The sequence below is a fragment of the Talpa occidentalis genome, unplaced genomic scaffold (genome assembly GCF_014898055.3).
Source record: "Talpa occidentalis isolate TD23 unplaced genomic scaffold, MPIMG_talOcc4v2.1 talOcc4.17, whole genome shotgun sequence".
Taxonomy (NCBI): Eukaryota; Metazoa; Chordata; class Mammalia; order Eulipotyphla; family Talpidae; genus Talpa; species Talpa occidentalis.
The window spans coordinates 32,624,928-32,641,951 of NW_023601754.1; positions in this window are offsets into that span (position 1 = coordinate 32,624,928).

The following is a 17,024-nucleotide window of genomic DNA, read 5'->3' on the forward strand; positions in this document are numbered from 1 at the left end:
AGTTGCAGCAAACTACAAGAGTTGGCACCCATAGAGAACTCTATCCTCCATATGTTTACTCCTTGTTTAGCACCTCCTGTTCCTTTTATATCTTTAGCAAAATGACTCAGATTTAGGTATGTGAAAGCTCTATGGGACAATTATAATGAAATATATGACTAGAGAAAATTAAGTAAATATATGCATAGATAATTTGAGGAAATTTTTCTCAGATAACCAACAGCACCATACTGTTTCTATTTCTTTGTGGACACATATTGACTATCTACTGTGTGCCTGGCATTGCTTTAGGCACTGAGGGGGACAAGGGCAATTTAGTTCTTAAAAGAGAGGAGCCCAGATAAAGAAAGATAAGGAAATCAATGATCATTATACTTCATGGGTGGTAGATTAAATAAAGCAAGATACTGTGAGAAGTAAAGGAGGACTTAATATTTTATAAATGTCATTCCTTGGTCCTATGATGGTGTTTTTTTTTTTTTTTATTGCTGTTACTAAAAAAAACTGAGTTAAATGACTTAGAGAAGTTAAGTAATTTACCCCAAAATCTGACAGCAAATCAGAGTTATAGTCCATCTTCTGGTGGACTCCAAAGTCCATCTTCAAATCCGTTTAATAAAATGCCTCCTTTTCTTCAGGCAACAAAAGTCAATAATTTGGCAATGCCCAGAAAGCTGGTATAAACCATGGTTGTGCATAGAAACAACATCATAATTTTAAAACAGGTTAGAATTTCCCCCCATGATATAGTTGACTTTGCTCCAATTCTGTGGTTGTTATTGACATTTTCTGGAAAAACAAAAGATGTTCAATCTAATTCATGTTTCACTAAAGATATATGTGCATATGTTGCATCCTGCTCATATAGTTTCATAGTCCACTGCCTTTCATGTTCAGTCCTCAGATTAGCAGTTATTTGTTCCTGGCACATCATACATTATCTGATATGACCATATGAATGCAAATAATTCTCCTCTTTGTACGCTTTCATCTACTACCCTCCACTTTTTTTTTTTTTTTAACAAAGTAAAACAGTGATGTCAACACTTAAGGATAATTGCCTGCCATCTAATCTGAATAAGTAGTCCATAGTCAAGTACTCTGGGAAATATTAAACCTACATTGTGAAATAAAGAAAATAAAGAGCTTGGAAAATTGTGTCTCTCCATTCAAACATACTATTATATTCCAGTTATTTAGTATTTGAAACCTTATAAAATATAACAGTAATGAGTTACTGCCACTGGTTAAAAGTACTAGTTGGAACACATTTACCTTAATGGCATTTGACTTTTGTTGCAATCTTACTAAATATAAGCAAATATAGTAGAAAAATATTAGGCATTAGAAGAAATAATAAATTTTACTCAGCATCTACTATAGTCAGATGGTACTATTGTCATAGATTTACAGTTTGGAAATACTTTACAACAACAGTAATGTTTCTATAACTGTTGTTTTCTTCTTCATGTCCTAAATAATTAATTTAGTTTCCTTTTCACTAAGCCAAATAGGATAAGCCCTCAGACAGGGATAGATGATTTCATAGGGAATATAAAATTATTTTCTTGGAATATGCATCTCATTTTAATGTAGAATTTCTTAGCATATCTCCTAGCATTTTTTTCTTTTTCACATATGAGAGTTCTCCAAAGCTAGTATTCTATTTTTTTCCTACTATTTATTCAGTGTGAGTTTCTTCACCATTTATTACTTAGTTTGTAGAAATATTACCATTTGATATGAAGCCCAAGCTTTTTACTGATTAACTTTTTACCTTTGGTTTAATATTATACTTTAAATAACTTAAAACACTGAAATTTTTAACACCAAGTTCCATGTAGGATATCTGTCACCTTAACTTTATAATTTCAGCTATGTTTCTCTTATTTGTTACCATTAATTTACATTTTATTAATAGGTGATAAGTTATTGGCTTCTGAGCTCAGTGAACAGTATAAGTGGAAGATGGATGAATAAAATCATTGAAAGCTTTGTAGAAAAGTAAGATTGGAAATAAGCCAAAACAAGAAGGAAAATATCTTTCAATAAATACTTTGTAGAGAAGATGGAAAATAAAAGAATTCCTTTAGAAAATATCAGGAAACTGAAGTAAGATATTATTTTAGTGTTAACAAAAGCAGCAGAATAGAACAAACTATTGTAAAATTAATTGCAAAAACAAAAAAAAAACACAACAATGATTGTTACATACACAATTTTATTGTGAGGTCCCTATAAAAAACTAACTTTTATTCATTCTCATTATACCCATAATTCTCCTGAAGACCCAAAACAATTACAATCCATAGATCATACCCTTAACTAATATATTATTTTTCTCTGAGGTCAAGGATTAAACAAAAGTCAAGTGAATTAAACAGCGTACTATGATTAGCATCAAATGTTAAAGAGATCAAGGGAGTGAGAATACTATGAAATGACATAGTCATAGAAAAATTCCTGGGGAACTTGCTGTCCTAAGATATGCAGAATTTAGTAACTGCTCTAACAATGACATTAGATACTTACTGGACATCACTTAATATGCTGGATAATTTTGGTATATACATTTTATAGATGAGGATATTGAAAATGATGACATATACTTGTGTAGATAATGTTCTTAGTGTGTATCATATTTACATAGTTAATCTCTACCATCTAGAGCAAAATCTTCATGTTGGGAATAGTGAAATATAAGTTTAGAATTGTGCAGATTAGGATATTGAAAAACAGGTAAACTATTAATATTTTATTTGGAATTAATGTAGTTCAATTAATACAACCACATGAGTTGAAAGCTTTCCTTTAGAAAGTTGATTCTGTTATATATGTTGAAAGAATAAAATTGAGTTTGGAAGTGGATTCTGATATAAATGTACTTGAGGATTGTGAAAAAATCATAGTCATGACAGACATGAAGACTTGGAGAAATGTACTAATTGAAAAGCATAAATAAAGGGATGAAAATATGTGCATGGGAATGACTTTGAGACAAGAGTGAAAAGAATACAATTGAGTGAATATTTATTCTGAGCCAAGAACTCTCATTATAAATTGAATCATAACTTCTCTTATTTACCCTTATCACAAAAACTATGTGAAAACTATTAGTAGTGCTAATTGATTAGTCAAAAACAATATGACATAGGGTCTCCCCTGGTGGCGCAGCAGTTGAGCGCTGTGCTGCGGGGCTGCCCCTGCCTGCCGGCGAGGGTCCCACAAAAAACAAAACAAAACAATATGACATAGAAATGAAACAGCCCAATTTTATGCAACCCAGGCGTGTTAGAACCCATCCCTCTCTTACTCTAAAATCCTTTCCATTTCCCCACACATCCCTTCTGAAGCACTGCAAGATAAAGGATTAACTAAAATCTTAAGAATGCCCCCCAATAATTGTAAGGTAATAAAACAGGTTTTTGATGTGTACCCTCAGTTAAACAGAAATTTCATCAGGGCATGGAATACTCTTATTATCTGCAATGTACATTTCATCAAATCAGCCTTAATTAGAACATAACATGTTATTATTGATAGTATTTATTTTATGTATTTTTTGCCCTATTTCATCTTGTTTGTTATTTTTTGTAATACTATTGAATAGTTTCCAGGTTGGGCCCAAAAGCATTTGTAGGAAGGGATGGCTAGAACATCCATCTTAACATTTCTTTTCCTTATGGAAATGCAGATTCTCTCTTGTGCAGGAAACTAATTAAAGTCCCTTTCCAACACAATATACAAACGGCACATAAATATTTAACGGCCTGGTTTAGCATTTTTATTAGATTCTATGATACATCAAAGTATACACTGTTTAAAAGCTGAATCTAAATGATATAGTGCTTTTGAAAACCCTATCATGCATGATGTATTTTACCAATAAAATTTAAAGAAAACATTTAGGCTGTACTGAGAATATTATTCTTTATTTATTCTATGACTTGAACTTGAGCATTCACCAAGAAATCATTGTGATCTTAGAAGTAGTAAGTAGCACTGGATGAACCATATAGGATATAATATTATCCAAGGATTATCCTATATACTGGGGCCAGTCCTACCCATTAAGAATTCCCTATAGGCAAGCCTAGGAAAGTGTTCAAGATTTTTAGCATTACCTTTTCAAAAGCTGTTTTAGGATTTAAAATAACTTTGCATATTAGCATTTCTATTGTCCATTCTTACGTAATCTTTAGTTTTTCAGTCCATTCTTATGTATTCAGTTATATGTATATACTATATATATAGTCTTCAGTTGTATATATATCAAATTTTATATATATATATAAAATTCTGTTGCCTTGGTCATGTCATCATTAGGTCTGTCAAATTTGTTTTCAAAATTTTTAAATACCTTCTGTTACAGACTGAAATAGATCAATAACATCTCAGCAAATTCTCACCACTATTATAAGCACCTATTTTTTACCATTATCTACAATTGTTTCTATTCTTTTAAGCATACCCTGTGTAGGAATACCAAATTCTATGAGTGGTCCTTAAATTGCCCATGTGGTTAACACCTTTGACAAGTAGTTTATATGTGACACCATAATTTATAGGGAATGTTAATTGTGTCGAACCATGATAGGTCAATAAAATATGTTTTTTTCTAAATTTATTCTTTCCATTTATTTCATGAATTTTTTAAATAGTATTTACCATTGAATTAACATTGGTTTACAGATTTGTTTGTATTCAGAAGTGTAGAATCTCTTCTGTCAGGTGTTGCCAGAATGTACCCACCAATGAAGTCACTCATAGCCCACCATCTTAGACCCATGTGTGTGCACCCCATTTTGTTTTCTTCCTTCCCCTTTGCAAACCGCCCCCCACCCTTTCTGGTTGTTTCCATTGTATAATCAGTTCAAGGTTTAGCATTTTAGTTTGGCTTTATCTGACCCTTTGTTTTGTTTTTCTGTATTCCACATGTAAATCCCACCATCTAGTATTTGTCTTTCTCCTTTTGACTGTACTTTTCTTATTTTTCCTTTAACCTTTTTGCAGTTCATCCTAGGGTCTTACCCTCAAACCTAAAAGAACTAAGTTGAAAACCAGTTATTAAACTGGCAAATAATTCTAATATGTTTCTATTTAAGGAGTCATTATTCTCAAAATCAGTTCTTTTTAACAATTTCGATACTATCCGATAGCCTATTAACAGGTGAAGAAAAACTGGAAAAACTGAAAAACTGAACGTGAGCAATCCCTGCATTAACGTTTACGAAGAGGAGGAAAAAGAAATACCTAGGTCTGACATTATTATCCATATTATCCAGGTGTTACCTATTCTAATTACATTTGTGCTGCTAACTGAAAAAAAAAAATGTTAGAGACATGAGAAGGAATGTTTTCAGAGAGCTTAAGTGTTACGTAAGAAAAAAGTTATTAGATTTGAGTATATGATAAAACTTAGAGCATGAGTGGAAATCAGGAAGACTGATTCTATGAAGTTGTGAGAATTGTTGTGGTTACTTAGATGAGTCTCTAAGAATACAAAAGGTCCGCCAAACATCCCCCATGGCTGATCAATAGAAGTGTTTGTGGTAAAGAATATTACAGATGCCCAAAGCAGAGAACGACTTAGGTTACAAAGCTATTTCCAAACCTAGTATGTTGTGATTATCACTTTAATAAATTACTTGAATCATTCCAGTCTAGAGTTACAGCCTTCTAATTGATGCAACAGATGGTTCCCCCCCCCCAATTATACTAAATTAGGAGGTCTCAAATTCAGTATATTATTTCATGTTTCCTTATTTTTACTAATGATGTTCCTTTTACCTTTACTCTTACTTTATTTTATTTAATGTTTTTCTTTTTTTTTAAGTGAAGAGCCATATGTATTCTTGAATATATTGGTATTTTTCACTTACAGAGTATTTGGATGCTTGTCTCCTAGATGGAGACATACTAGTTGTTCAATAATCATTGGGTTTTTTAATTTTTTGTCGTTTTTATTGCTATAGCATACTCATTGAGAAGTCTTTCTTTATCTTACACTGGCTACTTCTAGCATAAAGATTTAAATATTTTTTTCAAATTATTGCTATTCCTGCTTATGTTTTGCTAATGTTATTGTTATTAGATATCTCTTAGTAACAAGTAGAAAATTTAAAAAAAATTAGTAGGGTGGGGGATAGGTAGAAGAAAACTTAAAAACATTTTAAACATTTTGCCAAGTAATCATGTTTCTTTGTAGATCAAGTCTTGTTATGTTGGCATGATAATGCCAACAGACCTTCTAGGACATAGGTCTAGCTGGTGCATGCTCTGGAGGCACTATGTACCGATAATGTAGTCAAGGTGAGTAAGTCTATGGAAAATAAGGTCACCCGTAAAGATGAGCAGCATTGCCTGGGAGACTTCCTAGAAATCAGGTAGTTAGCAGTCTTTTTTTTTTATATGGCATGTGAAGACCTTACAAGTTATTTAACAGGATCCATTTTATACATTCATTTAGTTGTGTGAAATCTGTTTTGCTTTGCTCCATTCTGATCCAGACTCTTTGCTTCATTATGAGAATACATAGAATAAAAAAATGCTCCAGCTTGCTGCCAGTATCTCAGTATCTCTTTACCTACATAATTAAAACACTGTTCTCATATATATGTGTGCGTATAAATATATATATATACACATACACATATATATATATTATATATATATTGAAACTAGACAATATATATGTATTACTCCCAGAAGGTTTCATTGTATAGATTATGGCTAGGAACCAAGAGAAGTTCTTTTATCTTTTACATTTTATCCCATCGCAGATATCATTAGGTAAAGGAAAAGAGAGAAAAAATTTCTCTTTTGTAGTTGCCTATGTTTATTTTCCTTCACCTGTCTCCATGTCTTTTTGTTTTCTGTTTTCTATTATTGTAGGTTTTTTTTAATCACTTCTGAGTCATACTTTGATAAAATGACGAACGTTTTAGATTTTCCACAAACACATTTAGCCTGAGCTTTTCAAATTCAAAGTGAATTTTGCACAATTTTGTGGGAATAACTGTGGATCTTGAGCCCAAGATTTTTGTGTTCTGGTTGATAAAATTATACTGTATCTTTTGTCATGCCATGTGTTAATCGATAATAAATTTTCATATCCCATTGTCCTGAATATGATTTTCCATTAGCTCAGTTCATCCTTCTCTCTGTGAGTGACATACTTGGTGTCATATTGATATACCTATGACAGTAAACAATCACAAACATGTATGTTTGAACATAGGTCTTTCTGGTGCACAGTTCTTGGTGGTGGTATTTATATATATTACAGTGAATGCAAATATCTCTGGAACACAACATAACCACTCATATTTTGGAATGTCACAATACAGGAAATACAGTTATTCCAGGAAAAAATAATCCCAGGCTAGATTTTCTATATGTCAAAGAAAAAATAGTTTTTCTGGAGCTGAAGTTTAATAAAGGCAGTACTCTTGAGTATAAAGAGGACATTTCTGTTGCACTAACTCCTACAAAATATTAAATGGGGATGATGCAAAATATAAGTATCACTTACATAATAATTAAACCCTTTGGGTAAGTTTAAATTTATAGTTTATTTTCCAGAACTAAGTACTTATTCTATACCAAAGTCAACTTCTAATAAACTTCACCCATACAAGTATCCTTTTGAAACTGGACAAATGATAAGAATATGTTTAACAAATATGCCAGCACTTTAAAATAATAATACAAATTATTTCCTCCCTATCCTGATATCATTGATTTCACCTATATATAAGCATAAATAAATTAATAATTTATACATAAGCACACATAATTGAATAGTGCTGCTGCTTTTATATTGAACAAACTGCTATTTATTAGATTATAAGTAACAACGATGTTTATATTTCTCTTCCTCCTACTTAAGCACCAGCTCTTTCTTTCCAACCTTATATTATTTTCCTTCTTTCTAAAGAGCTTCTTTTAACATTACTATCAAGGCAGGTCTACTGAAAACAAATTCCCTCAATTTTTATTTGTCTGAGAAAGACTACGTTTCCTTCACTTTCGAAGGATAACTTTTCAGTATATAATATTTACATTGCTGCTTTTTTTTTTCTCTTAGTACATTAAATATTACACTCCACTGTCTTTTTGCTTGAATGGTTTCTGAGAAGATCTAATTCTTACCCTTGTTCCTGTATAGATAAGGTGTTGATTTTTTTCTGAGTTCTTTCATTATTTTTATTTGTATTAGATTTTCTGAAGTTAGAATAGGACATATTTATACATAGTTTTTTTTTGTATTTATCTTTTCTAATGTTCTGTGACTTTTTTTGATCTTTGTTTTAGTGTTTCATGTTATTTGGGGGAAATTTGCTGCCATGATCATGTCAAATACAGCATGTTTTCCTTTTTCTTTTCCTGTTCCTTCTGGGATTTAGACTACATATATGTTATACCTTTCTATTTGTCCCCCACTTCTCAGGTATTCTGTTATAACTTTTCTTAGTCTATTTTTTTTCTCTTTGCTTTTTAGTTTTGTAAGTTTCTTTTATATCTTAAAACTTAGAGATCCTTTCCTTGTATCCAGTCAATTAATAAATCCATCAAAGACATACATTTTTGGTTATAATGTTTTTGTACTCTAGCATTTCATTTTATATCTTTGAATTTCTTTCTTTCTTGTTGTCTACTTTTTCCTTAAAATCCTTAGTATTTCAATCACATTTTTTTTTTTTTTTGCTGATAATTCCAGTAACTCAGCCATACCTGGCTTTGTTTTTTTAAGCTTATTCAACTTCTGTAAATTGTTTACCTCATAATTCTTTCTGCTGTAGGCCAGGCAGGATGTATCCAGCACTGATACCTTTGGAACTTTCTACGTATAAGTTTATTTCTAGTAAATTGTGAGTCTCTTTATCCCCCATCTCTCTCTCCAATTCTAAGGACAGTAGTATGTTCTGTGATCTCATGTTCCTCACAAATACGGGAAGAGTTCATAACTTTTAATTTAATTTTTGTGCTTGTTGTTAGGCTACAGTGATAACAGTGGATGTTCTTTCCAAATATTTTGGGCTTTATGTTTTATTCTATTATTACAGATTTCTAATTTAGTTTTTGTCAGAGAGTATATTTTGTAGGTTTACAGTATTTTCAAATTTGCTGAGGCATATTATCTCATATAAGGGATATTTATTTTATCATTCTGTCACATTTGAAAGAAAGTATATTCTGCATTTCTTGAGTGAAATATCATTTAGGTAAACATAATTGATAGTCATTTTTACTGATTATTTTGTTTAGTAGTGATCAATTACTGAGAAAGAGATGGTAGCATCTCACCATCTGACTATGGATTTATCTATTGAACCATTTAGTTCTGTCAACTTTTCTTCATCTAGAGTTAAGCTCCATTATTCTGCACCTATATATTTATGCCTTCTATTTCTTCTGATGAATTGGCCTATTTATCATTAAGAAGCAGTCCCAATAATTGTCTGGTCTACAACTTGCATTGAAGTATATCTTTCCTGATACTTGGTTTTTAATTATTATTGTTTGCAATCATGTATTTTCCCACTCATTTACTTTAAGCTATCTACCCTTATATATAGAATGTGTAACTTATTACCAGAATATTGTTATATCGTCTTGATTTTTTTTAAGATTTATTTATTTAGCTATTCGGGGTTTTTGGTGATTCAATATGAATTTCATCAATAATTGCTCTATTTCTTTGCAGAATGACATTGAAATTTTGACTGGAATAGCATTGAATCGGTATATTGCTTTTGGTAGGATGGCCATTTTAATAATGTTTATTCTTCCAATCCATGAGCAGGGGATGTCTTTCCATTTCTTTGTGTCTTCTTCTATTTCTTTTAACAGTGTTTTATAATTTTCTTTGTATAGGTCCTTCACCTCTTTTGTTAGATTTATTCCCAAATATTTGATTTTTTTTGTTTCGATAATAAAAGGGATGGTTTTTTTTATTTCTTCTTCTTTAGAATTATTGTTTGTGTATAGGAGGCATCATACTCCCAGACTTCAAACTATACTACAAAGCCATAATCATCAAAACTGCATGGTATTGGAACAAGAACAGACATACAGACCAATGGAATCGAATAGAAAATCCAGAAATAAACCCACAGATTTATGGTCAACTAATCTTTGACAAAGGAGCAAAGACTATGCATTGAAGCAAAGAAAGTATGTTCAATAAATGGTGCTTGGAAAACTGGGTCGCTACATGCAAAAGTATGAAGCTTGACTACTACCTCACAGCATACACAAAAATCAACTCAAAATGGATTAAAGAACTAGACATAAGACCTGAAACCATAAAATACATAGAAGGAAATATAGGTGAAACACTACATGATTTGCATATCAAAGACATCTTTACAGACACATCACACAAAGCAGTGATAGTGAAGGCAAAGATAAACAGCTGGGACTACATCAAATTAAAGAGCTTCTGCACAGCAAAAGAGACAATAACAAAAACAAAGAGAAACCCCACCAACTGGGAGAACATTTTTGCACCCAACACTAATGATAAAGGACTGATCACAAAAATCTGCAAAGAGCTGATAGACTCAACAACAACAAAGAAAATAACCCAGTCAAAAAATGGGCAGAAGAACTAAAAAGAAACTTCTCTGAAGAGGAAATGCAAATGGCCAACAGACATATGAAAAAATGTTCAACATCACTTGTAATCAGGGAAATGCAAATCAAAACTACCATGAGATACCATCTCACACCAGTGAGAATGGCACATATTAAAAAAACTAGCAACAACAAATGTTGGCGAGGTTGTGGAGAAAAAGGAACTCTCCTGCACTGTTGGTGGGAATGCAAACTGGTCCAACCACTATGGAGAGCTGTGTGGAGATTTCTGGACCTACTAAACATAGAGCTTCCATATGATCCAGCAATTCCACTCCTAGGTATTTACCCAAAGGACACAGAAACATCAATTCCAAAGAACACCTGCACCCCTATGTTTATAGCAGCACTATTTACAATAGCTAAGCTTTGGAAACAGCCCAAATGCCCAAAAATAGATGACTGGATCAAGAAGATGTGGTACATATATACCATGGAATATTACTCAGCATTCAAAAAAGATAAACACATGCAATTTGCAGCAACATGGATGGCGCTGGAAGGGATCATGCTCAGCGAAATAAGCCAAAAAGAAAAAAAAAAATACCGGATGGTCTCACTCATAGCAGGAATCTAGAAAACTTAAATAAGGGATCAGGAAAATGAATAACTATAAGAAAGTGAAAATCAAAATCAACAAAAAACTATGAACCAGAGACACTTTTTGGGGGGCGGGGGCCGGGAGGGGAGGGATTGGGGTCAGAATGGGGCATGTGCAGTTGTATGGGGGAATATAAAAATAAAATTTATTATTTAAAAAAAAATATTTATTTATTTATATAAGCACTGGGTACAGTCAGAAGCACGGGAGGGTGAGAGAATTCACCAGAGCCAGAGCGGGGAACAGAACAGGCAGACTGATGAAGTACACTGCTGAGGGGAGCAGTAGGCGGCAGGAGAGGTCTGCGCGCCATGTGGGACGCTCGCTGGTGGCCTGGGATCGAACCTGCGCTGCAGAGGCTGCTGGCAGCTTCGCAACCCAGTGCTCAACCTCTGCGCCACCTTGGAGGCCCTCGTCTTGATATTTTTATCCTATCTGATGATCTGCCTTTTAGATAGATTTTTTAGCATATTTTGCTTATTTATGTTTGCTTATCCTTTTTCATTGAATTATTCTATTGGTTATTTAACTCAACCTCTTTGAATTGTTTTTCTAATTGTTACTCATGGAATTGCACTGTGTATCCTTTATCACATTAGCATTATTTTATATTTATTATACCAAATAAAACATGAATCATTTCTTGTATGTTTTTCTATTTTTTTCACTCTGTGCATTGTTTATGCTTTTGTTGGCATGTGTACTACTCCTAATGGCATTATATATCTCACAGTGCAGAAGTGCATACTCTTGCTTCAAATAATTCTACATTATTTAATTGATTAAGGGAACAAAATGTATAAAAATGCTTAACATTTAATGGTTTCCTATGATTTTCTTTACATATTAGAACATATTTGTATTAGCTGCTTTAAAGTTTTTTTTTCCTGCATATTCCAATATCTAGATCATTTTAGTATAATTTCTATTGACTTCTCTTGATAGAGAAAATTTTGTTGATTTTTCTCATGAATAGTAACTTTAATTATATTGCAGATATTGTTGATAGAATGATTTAGAGAGTGTGGATTCTATCACATTCCTTCAGATGCAATTGATGTTTTATATTAGGCAGTTAGACTGGTCTCAAAACTCCAATATCTATCTTTACTTTAGTGAGCATCAGTTGAAATTTGTACTTATTTCTTGTAACTGTTCAGTTTTTGTTTCTCTTTTTTTTTTAATCACTGTAGAGTGGGAGCAATTGATGTATTAGGCAAGGATTTGCGCAGCCTTTAGATTTTGGATTCTGTGTGGACTTCTATGTTTTAGGATAACCCCCTAATTTTCATTTTGCATTGGTAGCTTCAAACTGTATTCTATTACAATGTTCTGCTTGAGTCGTAGGCAACCAGAATAGTATAGAGTACCTTCAGATAAAAACCATATAAAATGAATTTTCAGGTAATGTTTTTGTTCTTTTTCTGTTTGATGACACATCCATCCTCCTCACATACATACATGCTTCTATTCATTTTCCAGTACCTTTGAATAATTTACTTTCTGTGTGTATAAATCCAAATTTAGTTTGGAGTTTATAAATGTTATTTGCAAGATGAGTAGCATACTGCAAGCTGTTCTTATATTTCTTAAAGCATAATTACAAAGATTTTGGATTTTAATGTAAGAAACCTTTGGCAGATTTTAAAGTAGAGTGTGATGTTACTCAATTCGACCTTTAATTGTACTTTGTGAAGATTTTTTTTTTTTTTTAGTTTAGCTGTAGATTAAGTAGAAAGGATTAATATCAGAGGCCAAGGCAATAGATGGTGGCAACTTAGATACATCTTACAGTAATGGAAATTAATAAAAGTGGGTTATATTACTTGCTGTGTGACTTTGGATATACTATTTTATCAGTCAACTCTAAAATGAAGTAAGGTAGCTAAATCCACTAGTTTATTTGTGGAGATTAATTAAATAATACATACAATACCTTATATTTTACCTGAAATTCAACAATGCTCTATAGCACTTAATATTTGGCTATGTAGGTATAATATACTGAATATTGCACTTTTAGCACAGAATTGGTCTTCCATTCATAGGTCTAATCATGGAGAGACACATTAAATATAAAATAAATACATGAAAATCCTTATGAAATAATTGATACCTAGTTGTTTATGATGACATAAAAGAATATAATTACTTTCTCCAGTGGCAGGGATAATATAAAATATATACTTGATTCTGTTTACTAGTTATAATACAAAAGTATTAACACAATTGGTTGATCTCTAATTCATGTTAATATTAATAGGAACTGTAAGTATTCTTGTGACAGTAAGAAATAAAATGAGACCTAAATGAAAACAGGGAAAGAATTTAGGTGAAGAATGTGGATAAGGTTATTTCCAAAACAGTGTGAAAAATATCAGAGCCTTTAATAGCTGTGGTAATGGAAGAAAAACATTAAGGCTGATGAGAGCATGAAGGTGACCATGGTGCCTACAATGTTGATAACATGCAAGAATCAGATGGTACAGGAGCCTCACCTTCCATGGAATATTTTGATTTTCATTTTTTTAGCAATGAAAAACTCTCACTGAGTTTTAGGCAAAATATTAAAGCACACTTTGGGCAGAGAGTGCAATGGAAAGAAACAAAATCGGATGAAGCAAATCTTAGTGCGTATAGGATGATGATAGATAATGTATATGGAATAATGATAGTGGTGGCAGTACCGTTGCTGGTACTGCTTATGGTGTGCTTCCTTTTGAAATGTTTAGAAAGAATGAAAATGATAGTGGGAAGATTTCCTAGGGGTCACAATTTCTGTATGTTTGATACTTTATATCAGGGAAAAAACTGGCAAAGAAATAAGATAAAATTAGTCTATTTCATACTTCATTAACACCACTAGTAGAAGGAGAGTTGCTGGGTCTTCCCAAGCATTTACTGATCCTTGCAGGTAAGCAAGAGTTGCTTAGAGCTAATTATTAGGGTTTCAGTAGTATTTGAAGTGTCTTAAATACTTAAAAAGAGGGTTGGGATTCAATTTTATTTTAACATAACATTATCTCAGCAATGACTTTATCATAACATAAAGCTGATTAGAATTTTTCTCTTCACTACATCAGATTGAAGTTTTATGTATCGATAAAGAGATAGAGCATTTGTGCAGAGATAATCATCATCGGTGTCCCCAGATGCATCTGGGAAACCATTAAAAACCAAAGAGGAGGCTAATGAAATGATCTCCTGTGGTTAAGAAATTACATGCTTTGGTCTTTTTCTCCAGATATTTTCTTTGTTAGTTTCTTCTGCAACACCTGGCAAAGCATATTTATTAAACTGCCTCTATTTCCCCAATGTGCTTTATCTCTGGGAGACCTAGAATAAAATGGTCTAAAGAAACACATAATTAATTTTCCTTATCATTTCTTTATAAGTCTACATATGAGTAAAGGAGTTGATTAGCCCTCTAATTCTTTCACATACACACACACACACACCCCTCAAATAATATGGTGTCAAGACCTTGTGAAAGCAACAGTTTCCACAATATGTATTTTTCTGGATATCTCTGAAGTGTTTCATTTGTCATACCAGAGAATTTTACTTCTTAAGGAACATTTTTATGAAATTTGATCAACGCTTTCTGACCCATGTCAACTCCATCTAAATGGAAAAGTGGCATTGTCTCTAGAATAATAGATAGCACACCTATAATAATCATAGACTTTCTGACAGAAGCACTTGTCTTTGTAGAAAGTATTGAGCAGCACCAACTATATTAACCTGTGAAAAGAACAAATGTAAATGAAAGAAAACCCAATTAACAGAGCTGGGTGCTTGGACACATGTTCTAAATCCTTATGAGTACTCCTGGGTTCAGTAGTCAAGATGGGTATCTTGTTATCTTGGAGGTTGAGAGGCAACTATTCCTTGTAGTCACAATAAATATGTACTCTGTGTGACTGTGTGTGTATGTGTGAGGGGGAGAGAGAGAGAGAGAGAGAATGTTGGATTTTGAGTGATATAATAGTCACACAGATAGTTCACTGTAAACATGAGAAGTGGCTCACCAGCTACACAAAATTTATTATAAGAGAACAGTTAAAGCCCATTTGAAGCACATGCTTCTTACTTCTGAATATAAATTGATTCTGATCAAGTCAATATTTATCATAATATTTTTTCTTTAAAAAATGGAGCATATGCTTTTTATCTTTTCAGAAGCAGGATGAGAATATCAGTGCTTTGTATATGTTTAAATGAATTATTTTAGGTGTTTGTGTATTGTTGTATGTATAAATCAGTTTTGATTCTCCCTTAATTACTTAACTACCAAAGTCATCTAAGAGCCAAAGAAAGCGTCTCGTGAAGGTGACTTCAAAAGGCCTTGTCCTGGGATGCTTATGATGGAGAATGAGAAGAGTGTCTGAGTATCATTAGCACTTATAAACTCCAAAAAAGAATATTAGCCTTCCAATCTCTATGACAGTGCTAAAAGGGAACTTCTAAAAGACATAAGGATGTTTTGAATATCTTTCATTTTAATGTTCAGAAAGTATCTAGATTTTATTCATTTTTTAATTAAATTAGAAAAGAGCCATAAACATATAGTGTTCAGAAGTGAAACAGATCTTTCACTTCTGAATTATTTGATACAGGGTACAATATTTCACTGCCATGAACTAATACAGAAGGGAGATAGTATTATCTCCTGAAGAGACATTATAACTTGTGGTTATAGTGGTAAGGTAAGAAGATTCTATACACGAGTGGTTATATAGCACTTGGTAGATAGCAAGTGTTAAAAATTAAGGTGAGAAAGATAACAGAAGGCTATGTTTATTAAAATTATATCATGCTGAAAAGTTAATAATAATAAAAAAGATTATAAGAAAAGATGTTTTCAAGTAGTTCATGTCCAGTTACATATGCCAGTTGATCTCTGTCCACTACCCATTTTCATAATGGTTTCTATTTTTATTTAAGATAAAAGGTTTTAAAAAGAAAAAAAAAATATGGAGAAGAAAATAACTGAGGTGGTTAGTAAAAACATAAGCAAATTTGGGCCTTTAAATGAAAGGTAAGGGGGGTTTATAGGATGGGGTACCATGAATGAGAAGATCTAGTTTTTTGGGATATGAGTGATAAGTCAGGATAAGGTGTTTGAGATCATAGTGAAGTCATAAATTTAGACAGGTTGGCAAAACATTCAAACAACTATCCCTGAAACATCTTCCTCTTTCAGCACATCCCTCCGAAGTTCACTACAGAGACTTTCTTTCAAAGTGCACAAGAGAAAGGGAGTGTGCTAGTTGACTGACAGTTTTGGATTCAAACTTCAAATCTTTCACTTCTGAGTTATTTGATATGGGGTACGATGTTTCACTGCCATGAACTAATATAGAAGGGAGATAGTATTGCCTTCCTGAAGAGACATTATAACTTGTGGTTAAGAACACATACTCAGAATGTGAACTTTCTGGGTTAAAATTCTAGTTTTCCTACTTACAAAGTTCTATATCCTTGGTAGTTTTTTTTTTTTTTCCTTGTGTTTTTTCCTCATCTCTAAATTAGGTTGCACATAGATCTGTTGTGAATATTGAATGTGTAATTTCTTATAAGAGTGTGTGAAGAAAGGACTTTAAAAACTATCCATTATTAGTGTATGTGTTGCTGTCTTTACATCATAGGTGGCTTGAAACATGAAATGATAGTGCTTGTATTGTGTCAAGCATAGTGTACAGGACATAGTAAAGATGTGGCACTCGTATTTCATCTCACCCCTGTTTTCCTGCTAAGAAATGTCAAGGAAGACTTTTCC